A 12,515-nucleotide genomic window follows, 5' to 3' on the forward strand; every position below is an offset into this window, starting at 1 on the left:
TTCATCACCTTAATATTAATTTTGACTTTTAGTATTTTGGAATGTAACATAAATCACATTTAAACACAGCTACTATATATGTATCTTTTATAATACATCAACAGTAGTCATGCATGCCAACTGTGGTCTGGTCAGGACCCCTAAATCGAACATCCAGTGTAATGGTCATCAGACGGAGGCTCCCCCAGCAAGAGACACATTACAACAGAAATGTCACAGGACAGATGTCATTGAGATAGAAATCCACATCTACACAACACTGTAGTCAGTATTCCAGTCTGCAAATAGAGCAGGACAGAGAGCACCATCAGGATGTCAGCCATGGTGTCATATAATGCACATATAGAGGTAATAGAAGTCAGACTCATGATATACTACCTACAAAGCAGGGGCACCCATATTGGACCTACATATCACCAGGTACAGGCTCTTCACATACCCATACCATAGCTACATATTCAAATAGCCCATGGAAACACAACACCACAGAGGAATCCAGTGCTTCAACAACACACTAACAAGGCCCTATACCTGTAGGATTGTCATTCACCTATGTCAGTATACAGTTACCTCCATCTTGGACAGCAAAGCCAGATACAAACACAGCTAGGTCCCATGGTCATCACAAAGTACTCCACCCATTGTGAAGCCAGAGTCCATGATCCAATCATCATACATGGGCCACAAACATCACCAGACACATAATACACCATTCCTCAACTCCAGTGGTAAAAGAAAGTGACTATGCAGTCACAAACCTACCTGTATGAAGGATGTACTAACAAGGTACCATCCAACTGAAACTAAATCCATATAACCAGGTATCTCTCAGGTACACCTCTCATGTCTGACAGCAATTGCCATTGGCTACTGACAATGAATACCTCAAGCCTAAGTTGCAGAGCAAAACAGGAAATAGCAAATTCAGTGAGTGGAAGGAAAAAGGATATGACATTTCAGGAAACATACCTCAAATTTGAGAAGTCCATAACAGAGGTGCATGTAGGTATCTGAAGTAACAATACATGAAATAGCAGAAGATGCTGTACTGTACACATTACAACCTATCAGTCTGCAAACACAACTCACACATAGGCATTGGAGCTCATGACACCCCCACTGATAAAGCAAGCAAGGAGGTGTAATGGCAGCCATCTACTTCAGGTTGTGCACATTCATCAATTCAAAAGGTCCACTTCACATACCTGTATGTCAGTTGAAGTACTGATTGATGCGATCTGCCCTTGAGTTACCTGCTCCCTCATACTCTGACTCTTCATCACTTGGAATTTCAGCTTTTCCAGCCACTGGTCCAGCTGCCTCCCCCTCATCTGCTATCAATGGTATTTGACGTCTCAGGGCTAGATTGTGGAACATGCAGCAGGCAACGATTAATTGGCATACCTTGTGGGGTGCGTAGAGGAAGGCTCCTACAGATAGTTCGAGGCACCTGAATCGTGCCTTCATGAGCCCATATGTTCACTCTATTACACACCTTGCCCTCCTGTGGGCCTTACTGTAATGGAGTTTCCCTGCCGTGGCTGGGTACCTCACTGGTGTCAACAGCCAAGGACAATTAGGATAGCCTGAGCCACCTTTGAACACAATAGTTCAACATCTCAAATTTTATATCTGGGACTGGCTAGATTGTGATGACAGGAGACATAACACACACTACAATGGCAACTTACCAACCAGCCAGGCCTGCTCCCTTTATAGTAGTAGCATTAGATGTGGGACATTGCTGTTCCACATGATGCAGGAATCATGCACAGATCCTGGATACTTGGCAGTGACTTATGAGATGTACTGGTCTGCCAAACACACCACTTGAATGTTGATCGAGTGGTAGTTCTTCCTGTTCCTATACACCTGTTCATTGGCACCGGGAGGGAAATGGGCTAAATGGGTGCCATCAATGGGTCCTACCACAAGTAGTATATTTGTATTGTTTGGTGGTGTTGTGTGTGACTGAGCCGGTGCTGTGTATCTGGGAGTTGGTGTGTGTTCCAGCCGTGTGTGATGTCCATAGTGTGTGTACTATGTATGTGCGTGTGTGTATGTGGCTGTGTACGCGTGTCAATATGAGGTTACGTGTTTCACCCTCGCCACCCGTTCCTGATGTGTATGTTGTGTGTGCGTAGGTACTTTGGCTTTTTGCTACAGTGACAGGTAAGTGTGTGTACTCACGGTTGCTGTTGTCGTCGTTGGTTCTGGAGTCGTTGGGCAAGCTGGAAAAGTGGAAAGACATGTAGTTCTGGATTCATGGACGCTCCGGGTGGGTATGGCTTCCTGAAAGTGAGTGTCACCATTTATACTGTTGGTTTCTGCCAGGGTTTCTGTTTTGGTGCGACTATGGCAGAAACGTTGGTGGTGTGCAGCCTAGTAATATGTCAATGCGAAACATGGTCTCTGCCAGCCTACATGTGGCTACTGTTGACCGTGGCAGCCTGACCGCACTGGCGGTGGTGGCGGTGGCGGCGGTGGTTTGACTGTATGCTGTTGGGAATACCACCATGGTCATAATTTGTCGCTCTAATCCATCATCCTGTTGACGGTATGACCGCTACCGCCAATATGGCAGTCCTGAGACCGCCAAACTCATAATGACCCCCTCAGTGTGTTATGAAGGCATTGCTAATTCTCACAAGTGGCTATTTGATACCAAAGTAAGGCTCACCATTTTAGGAAGTTTGAATTAACAACTGCACTTTCTTATAGGTTGAGACCCTTCATATGCATTGTTATTTGTGTCTGTTAAATGTTTATGTTGATACATCTGTAAATAATGCTGAGCTCATTATATCTAGCAATCCCCATGTATATATTTCCCCATTAACCATGTAGAGCTAGTCATCCCTGTATACATATTTCCCCACTACCAGAGTAAAACGTTTAAGATTCCCTAAAAAACAGAAAAGTTAAACACATAACTTAAGATTCCTCGAAAAATCATAAAAGCTAAAAGTGTAACTGTCCCCTAAAAGACTACCCAACTTAACATGGAATAGCCACTAAAGCACATGCAAGACAGTTTCCCCACACAGGCTAAAACACTTAAGAAGTTTTGCCACTAGTGGCACACGCACACACAGTTCCAGGGCCAAAAGAGGGAACCTTTGACACTAACATAATTGAACACACATATGGACTGAACACGCAGGCCAAAAGAAGGACAGGAGATAAGCATTATTAGAATTATGGGCCATCTTCGAGGAGGCTCAGACCGACAACACTACCCCATAGTCAGCAAGCAAAGCGTCCTCACCTCCCCCGATCTGGTGAGGCTCAGATCCCAACCAAAAGCCTCACCAGATCGCCTGTGTAGGATAGGGGCTGGCCAGGAAATATGAGACCATGGTAACCTGGTGCAAACTCAACATAGATGCAGGAGAACCAAAATGACACCTTTGCATGTGCACGTTGAAAGCAGTGACGAAGGTATCTGCTGTTCCTCCCAAACTCACAGGACAGACAAACCAACCCAAGAGAATCTTTGTGTGACCCTTTTGTCAACTGCTAGCCCACTGGACCAAAGGAAGTGACAGTACGATAGACCCTGGCCAGAGGAAGGATCCTTCACACCAGAATTCATATCAGTTGCAAAAGACTGCATCCAGCAAAGAGGGGGAGATACCAAGTGGAACTTTCCCTACACGAGAGATTGTCTAAGAAGATGGGATTGCTATGTTAGCAAGAAACCAGTAGAGATACCCAAAGCCAACATATTTCCACTACTGCAGAAAGGAACATCAGGGATCATTTATGTGCCAGGGGCTCAGATGGATAAAGAAGGACTAAGCACCAAATTGCCACCATTGCTAAATGGGGTATGGGAAATGGACCTCATGTTTTGAGAAGAACAATGCGGGATAGGCAATGCCAAAAGTCTGCTAAGTAGTCTTATCAGAGAGTAGAATAATACGGTGTTCACCCGAGCCCGCATCCCAGCAATCACATTGACAAACAATGGTCATGATGGGCCACGTTCAATTTGTACAGGCACCAAATATGAATGGCCCTGTGGGAAATGTTCGCTGGCTGCCAGGTGAAGGAGGGTTAATAGCAGAAACTATGAAACCTGGAGAGAACATAACCAATTATCTGGGTAGGATGAGGGAATGATGGGGACAAGAGACAGGACAGTCATGGACTGATACAGGCCCTGGGTCCGTATTCTTTTAGAATATCCTCAAAAAGTGACTGCTCACCAATACAAAGCAGATTGGACAGCGTAGTGGGGCTAGACACCAATCACTGCTGGGAGATACAAGCTCACATATTACACTAATAAAACGAAACAAGAAAAGGACAGGGAAAGATAGGAGCCAGTCCAGAGACTCACCTGAAGCTTAGCCAACACAAATTGAAAAAGACTGCCCTCGAGGGGGCTGGATTGGCGGCAAGTGTGCAAATGGCACCAGTGCTGAAAGGGGTTCCATCGCAAAATCCCTGAGGGTTTCAAGCTAGCTATAATGGCAGAAACCAGGGAGATTGGCAGCAGACGGACCTCAGAGAATGTCACTAATGCCACAGAAGAGGACACATGACCGACAGATGCCGGCTAAAAGCATATCACGAACAGAGGTCGATGAGCCTGGCCCGGTCCCCACAAAATCTCCATCCACAAAACCAGGCCCAGGGAAATCCGAATGCACCTTACACTCAGCGGCAGGGAAGTCAGTCCACTGCCGCACCATCGCAACAGGAGTCAGAGAGTTGGACAAACCTGTGGCAAAAGCAACCACAAATAGGGTACGCAGCCAAACAAGGAGCAGGACCACAACTACGTCAGTGAGAGGTAACTGTTTGGGGAAGTAATGCCTTCACACAAACACAGAAACCAAATGTGCAATAAGTTAAAACCCTCAATAGGAAGCATCCAGTTCATGCACACCTCAACATTCGCTGTTACAAAACTCTAAAGAAGGACCAATAAGACAATATTAGGGATCCAAGTCTTCATTTGAGTTCAGGGAGCTCAAGGCTGCTGTACATGTTTTGTTGATCGGGTATCATCACTAGAGTCTGCCATTCAGTATGCAGGCAGGAGCATAGGCCCCACTCTGCTTCTGATCCCCGAGGAGGGTTGACTGGCCACATCCAAGGGGGAGGGCAGTCTGAAGAGGGAGGCAGGATGGCTCCCTGAAAAGTGTTTAAAATCAGGCACACCAGGTCCTTGCACCCACAAGTCAATTGAGGCGGGTTTTAATCACCAAGTCATGGCGCATGGTCCCAATAATTCCCTCAGAAACTTAATGGCTTGCAGCCAAATGGAGGCCCTATTTTAGTTCCAAAATGAAGCTGTTTTTCAGTATCGGGAGCTAGACTTCCCGTACACTCGGGAGAGGGAAGACCCCATAACCTCGACAGCACAAGCACAAAATCCATTGATTGCATAACACTGAATGGCGCAGAGTTACTAGAAGGGGGAGGTTTCACCAGAACAACCAGCCATCCCAGTCCATCACCCTCATTTAGGCAACCTTCGACGAGTTATTGGTCTTTCACCAGATTCTCCATTGACCGATATTTTTCCTCCTCCGTTCCCTCAAAGGTTTCCAAGTAGCAGACGGGAACCACTGGTCCAAATAAGATATGGTCCAAGGGAGAGGGGGGAGTCGGGGAGAAGGGAGTCCAAAAAAATCCAGGCTCTGAGCAGAGTATAATGCAGAAATATGCTAACCCTAGCATCAGTCCTAGAAATAAGCCAACACACAATAGCTTGCACGCACTGTCTGAGAGGAAGCAATAGTTCAAATCTCAGACACATCACCGCAATATCAGAGGTGCATGTGGCTGCAAAAACAACTTTCTGAACCCCTCCAGTTCATATCAGTTAAGATAAAAGGTCATGTAAAGATCTAGGTATGCGCCCAATGGCCAATAAAAGGAAGCTAAAAGCTAGCCTAAAAGAAGACTCTAAGGAACATGTATAGTCAAGAGACCTGGTGCCACTAGAGATGGTCATGTTGCACACCACATGCTGGGAGTAGAGGGGTACACACTTGACCTCAGGGCACGTTGTGACCGCCGACCAACCTTCAGTGCGACACGCCTCCTCTTTATACACCCTCGTGTGCACGTGTAGGTCGAAAACACCACCCACAACGATGGCACACAATGCACACACTAGGATACACGAGGGCTTGTGACAGAACACCAGTAAGTAATTAAAAATTACCCACAAGCTCACGAGATCTACCGCTAAAAAAGCTTACAGCTGTATACCTAGTCAGGCACAGAAAGCAGGGGTGACCACAAACCGTGAAATTATAATGTTCATGAACAATAATGTATTTCTTTTCAAATTAGATATCTTGAGCAGGGCCACCTTCAGGTGACTCACTGCCATGATGAAAATGCAGAAATTCCTAGGAAATAATTGCCGACAACACATGCAAGAATGTAATGTTTTCTCAAATAACAAAGAAAAATCACCTCTGATCCAAAAGGTCTGCAATTGAGTCTGCTAATTGTGTGGAAACTCATGCTGTATTTCTTATGTTTCATAAGCAAAGGAACATTTACGCTAGGTACAAATGAAAATTGTGGCACAGTCCTACACATTACAGACATGCAACGGGGCACCTCCACGCTGATGAATACATGCTGTCAATGCAGAATGTTTGCGTACACTCAGTTAGCCTCCGGATGGCGTGACCCTTGCTCGCTCTTCATCATACACACCCTGGTCATTCCGGGCAAAGATCTGTCAGAACACCCGCTAAGGAAGAAGATGAACCTGGTGCATCAAGCTTGAGAAATAAGAACTGCTGCTTATTTTGGCTGGGCTCAGTACAAGGACATTGGAGAGAAATTCAGACTGTTCTCCAATGCACAAGTATCCGCGGGAGGGTAAAACCCTACTTCACCATGCAGATAAAGGCAAACGCCTGCTGGTTACAAATAAGCAGGTAAGAAACGCTCAAAATAATGATTAGCACTGAACTCAGCCTTAATGCGATCAAGGAAGACCTCAGAGCCATCCGCCTTATGGTAATGCAATATTGGTATGTGTTGGACTTGATGACCACAATGGAGAATGGGGTGTGTGCGAAGATCGGTGCATCCTGCTGCTTGTTAATACCAGGCAATGACATGGACAATGGGACTCTGTCTTTTGCCATCCAAGCGTTGCACTGATTACAAAAGACATGCAAGAAGAGGGAGGTGAGCCTGAGTAGGTTGAAAAACTGGTTCTCCTGGTTCCCCTGGTGGCTGACCACTCTGTGCCGGTTGTTGTTGCCCATTTTTATATGGTTACTGTTTTTGTGTGGTTTTCTGCCAGTGAGGGTTTTCTGATCTAAAAATGCAGTCCTCAAATGGTTAGAATGCAAGTAACTAGAGTAGTAGTTGCAAGCAAAACTGAAGCCCTCCATAATGTTACTGTCACTAACTTGTCCCTTTGGCTCTCATTGTACCAATGAGGCTGCTGGATTTGGGGCAGCAGCAACACCTGAATTGTGGGGAAGTGAGTCCAGTCCCACACCATGTGACAACTATCGGCCTAATCCGTTTCCGGCCAGCAAGCAGTGCTTCATCTCTGCCCAAGAGAAGAGATGATTTGTGGCAACCAGGCGCATGACATTGTTACTTGTCAGGGAAATCATGGTGGATCAGATCTCATCCTTTTCTCTAAGTTACATTAGTCTCACAAATGCAAAGACAAATTAAGGCAGAAAATGGTTCAATTAGATCTATTCAATCAGCTGCATCTTAGACGAAATAACATGAAATGCAATATTTTGAATTAGAAATATAGTAAAAGCAAAATTGTGAAAGAAAAAGTGAAACACAGGAAAAGTCCCACCATACTGTCACAATGCACAATATATGTAATTCCTAACTAAACTATGTTAGAGCACAGAAGCTTAAGCCCTAATCTGCCCTTTAGGATTCCCCGCTGGGAAGACACATCCCCTATTCCTGAGTAGGACAGTAGTGAAGAAGCCTGTTATCTAAAGAGACACCATCCCCATGTGGGCCAGGGAGCCAGTGGTCTCAGTGAGCATCTGTAATTAAGTCAGACAGCATGCAGTCATGATCATCTGGCTGGAACCTCCCTCTGATGTGCATCGGATAGGGAAATGTTTTTATAATAAAACAACTGGTGTTGTGAGAAAGTGTCCCCACTTAAAAATATGTGCGTTCCTATGAATGTTAGAGACGCAATGTATCACTTGTGCCGACAATCCTATCTCGCTGCAGCCTTGAGCAAAGCATAGAGTGGAAGAAAGTTGTGCTAAGAAATGTAATGCTTTCCCAGGAGAAAGGACAACAAGATAAAGAAAATAAAACACCACCAAGAATGTGGCCAATTCTAAAAGAATAAAATAAAATAGAATAAAATGTAACTAGGCAAAAGGGCAGAAGCAGCAAGCCCAGTTGCTAAAATAACATGCCTGTCATACATAACCAAAATGGCTCTACAACCAATTATAGGTTAGATGGTGTAGTTGAAAATTCAACTAGAGGGGCAAATGTTAATATTGAGAAAGTCAATATCAATGTGCACCATGACACGATCATATATACCAACAAACTCTCATCACTGTTAGCTAATCCACCCAACATAAACTCTCCATGAATCCCGACTCCAAGATACATGGTCAAACAGGCTCTGAGACTTAGGCCTGAGATTACTGACTGACAGGTCACAGGTGAGGCAGCACCCAACTGGCAGACAAACGCGCAAACAGGAAACTCAGATCACAGATAGGGATTGGCACCACATTGGTCCCAGGGTACACACATTCCCAAACACCATAAAGTCTGATGCCACATGAAGTTAGGAACTCACAGCCAATCAGAACACAGCACACACAGGAACACACAGCACCCCTCAGGCCGGACAACTGGACACGTTACCATCTGGCCCACATTGTGTTCAAGCAAGGTTGAGGCCCACCTTTATTGGTTATCAGGACCTTATTTATGACTCCATGGCAACTGTTCACATTCTTCATCCCAAAAAGAACACTATAATGGTTTTATGGTACCCAAAGAAATGCATAAAAGACAGTGCAGAACACATGTACCTTGAGACAGTCCTCGCACACGGTTCTGTAACTGTTCTCCTCACTGTAACGTTTAATTAAATGAACCCTTCCTGTTTTGTCAAACACTTCTTGTCTTTTGTTTTTTCAAGGCAAATTGACATTTAAGCAACATGGATATGACTCGCGCTTTGCATGTAGAGTTCAATAATGGCAAAAGCTATCATTTCAAACTTCTATTTTCAAACGTATTCAAAATTGCCTTCTAAGTAAATGTTCTCCAAAGTAAATGTTTCAAATTAAATTGTTTTCTAACTAAATGTTTTGAACTTCTGGTCTAATGTTGACTGAATTAATGTCAGTTTTTTTTTAGCTAACAGCGCAATATGTAGAAGGCCTGTCTATAGTAATACAAGTCAGAAGGTAATTGTTCACTGCGTCTTACCTTTATCAGGAAAAGGTAATGAAAAGATTTCAGATTTAGCTCTCAGAAGCAGGATAAAGGTCAATATTCATTTTGTGTAGGAAAATAGAAGCAGCTCAATGTTTTGTGTGACAAAAAGCAAGAGCTAGAGGTATGATTTAATTTTTTTAAAGTACACTTCTTTAAGCACTTGCATTATAACAAGGCAGCTACTATTTAAAAGAACAAATGTGATAGGACCCTGCCTTTGCTAACCTACAGAAGTCAATGCCTACTTCTAATTTCTGTTCAGGTCAGTCATGAAGACTAGAGGGCGATGTTGCGTGACAAGGTAGGAGGAAGGTAAGTTTTTTGACAGCAGACAAAACCACAAAATATATTTCTCATCAACTCATCTCCATGTGCAAGGGCGAAGCATTATCAGGTTTTTCCCAAGGACAAGGGGCAGTAAATAGTTACAGGGTACTTCTATGTCGAGTAAGAATAACTTGTCACTGCTGCCCCGGTCTTGTTTCACTGCACATTCAGGGCCTCATTTACAAGGCTTTAGCGGCACACTGCATTACTGGAGTTTCATTTTTTTTGCCGCTCCAGTGGCGCCGTGTACCAGCCCATATTTACAAGGCCATGCCACTCCTCCTTGAGTGGCTTTTCATGGCTTTGTAAATATGGCCCCCTTTCACGCATAACTTTGAGTGAAAGAGGTCTTTCTGGGTGTTGCTGTGTGTGTTCCCACGCAACATCCATCGAACCTGACGGAATCTGACACATTCCCAGATGTACAAGGCTGGGATTGCGTCAGATTCCTACACCACCTCAGAGGTGGCGTTAAAGTGTTGCAGTGAGAAGAAATAACATTATTTCTCCCTGTTTTTTCCTCTTTCTATATGTGCTGCATTTTTCAGAAAGGGGGTTTCAGAGTGCAGTCAGTTTGCCATCTATCCAAGCAGCGACCCTCACTCTGGTCAGCGCAATGGAGCTACTTACTTAAGATAACCCCTGCACACCCCCTTGGTAGCTTGGCACAAGTAGTCAGGTTGTTCCTAAAGGCAATGTGTAAAGTACTTGTACCAACACACATACAGTAATACAGTGAAAACACTACAAAATGGACACCACAGCAGTTTAGAAAAATAGCAAATATTTATCTAAATCAAACAAGACCAAAACGACAAAAATCCAACATACACAAGTAAAGTTGTGAATTTTTTAAATAATAGAATCTTGCTCCATAGAAAATAATGGAAACGTGTTGCACAAATTACCTGGTTTGCATTAAAAATAAAGCAGCACAGGCAAGTGTGTGTTGGAAAAGTCAGCTATGCTTGATTCCTTACTCGCAAGTGAGACAGTGAGTTGTTTCTTCTCCGGTCGGGTAGGCGATGCGTCATTTCTCTCTCCTGCAAGAGAGCGATGCGTCGATTTCCAGAAGAGGCACCTCAGATCCACGCAGGTTCACGTTGATTTTGATGCCCAGTGATGATGCATGTGAAATCCAGCCGCACGGTGATGGAAAACCACACTGCCTGGGGGTTGTGTCTTTTCGGCACCTACAAGCTGGTGTTGCGTCGTTTCTCCAGCAGTGATGCAGGTGATGTGTACGATTTCTCAGCCGTGATGCAGGTGGTGTGTTGATTTCTCAGATGCAATGCAGGTGGTCCATGATTTTTACAGCGGCGCTGCAGGTGACGCGTCAAAATTTGGCCCACACAGCTTCTGTGTGTGGATTTCCACCTTGGTTCTACCTACTTCAACTTTCAAGAGCCCAAGGACTGGATAGGGCACCACTTGGTAGGACAGGAGTCTCAGTAGAAAGTCCAAGAGCTGGCAGAGGAAGTCCTTGATGGCCCTGAGACTTCAAAACAGGAGGCAAACTCAATCCAAGCCCTTGGAGACACTTCACAAGCAGGAATATACCACAAAGTCCAATCTTTGTCCTCTTTTAGGCAGAAGCAGCAACTGTAGGCCAACCCAGCATAGCACAGCCACAGGCAAGGGGGCAGTACTCCTCCTCCAGCTCTTCAGCTCATCTCCTTGGCAGAGGTTCCTCTTGAGTCCAGAAGTAATATACATCTCTGGGGTTTTGGGTTCACTACTTATACCCCTTTCTGTTTTTGAAGCAGGCAAACTTCAAAGGAAAGTCTCTCTTGTTACAAGATCCTGCCTTGCCCAGGCCTCGCCCCAGTCACATACCAGGTGGTTGGAGACTGCATTGCGTGAGGACAGGCACAGCGCATTCAGGTGTAAGTGTCAGCTCCTCCCTCCACTCTAGCCCAGATGACCCATCAGGATATGCAGGCTACCCCAGCTTCTTTTGTGTCACTGTCTAATGGATATTCACAAACAGCCCAACTGTCAGTCTGACCCAGACAGGAAATACACGAGCAGGCAGAGTCACAGAATGGTTTAAGCAAGAAAATGCCCACTTTCTAAAAGTACCATTTCCAAACTGCCAATTTTAAAACCAGCTTTACCAAAATATGTATTTTTAAATTGTAAGTTCATAGACCCCAAACTCCATTTTCTATCTGCTCCTAAAAGGAAACTGCACTTAAAAGATATTTAAAGGCAGCCCCCATGTTAACCTATGAGAGAGATAGGCCTTGCTACAGTGAAAACCGAATTTGGCAATATGTCACTGTTAGGACATGTAAAACACATCAGTGCATGTCCCACCTTTAGCATACATTGCACCCTGCCCAGGGGGCTACCTTTGGCCTACCTTATGGGCGCCTTACATATACAAAAAGGGAAGGTTTGGGCTGGGCAAGTGGGTACACTAGTCAGGTCCAATTGGCAGTTTAAAACTGCCTGCACAGACATTACAGTGGCATGTCTGAGCCATGTTTACAGGGCTACTCATGAAGGTGGAACAATCAGTGCTGCATACCCACTAGTAGCATTTGATTTACAGGCCCTTGAAACCTCTAGTTCACTTTACTGTATTAGGGACTTACTAGTAAATATAATATGCCAATCATGCAAAAGCCAATTGTGCATACAATTTACACAGGGAGCACTTGCACTTTTGCACTGTTCAGCAGTGGTAAAGTGTCCATAGTACTAAAACCAGCAAAAACAAAGTCCGGCAC

This window comes from Pleurodeles waltl, chromosome 6, assembly GCF_031143425.1.
Source record: "Pleurodeles waltl isolate 20211129_DDA chromosome 6, aPleWal1.hap1.20221129, whole genome shotgun sequence".
In the NCBI taxonomy this organism is placed as follows: Eukaryota; Metazoa; Chordata; class Amphibia; order Caudata; family Salamandridae; genus Pleurodeles; species Pleurodeles waltl.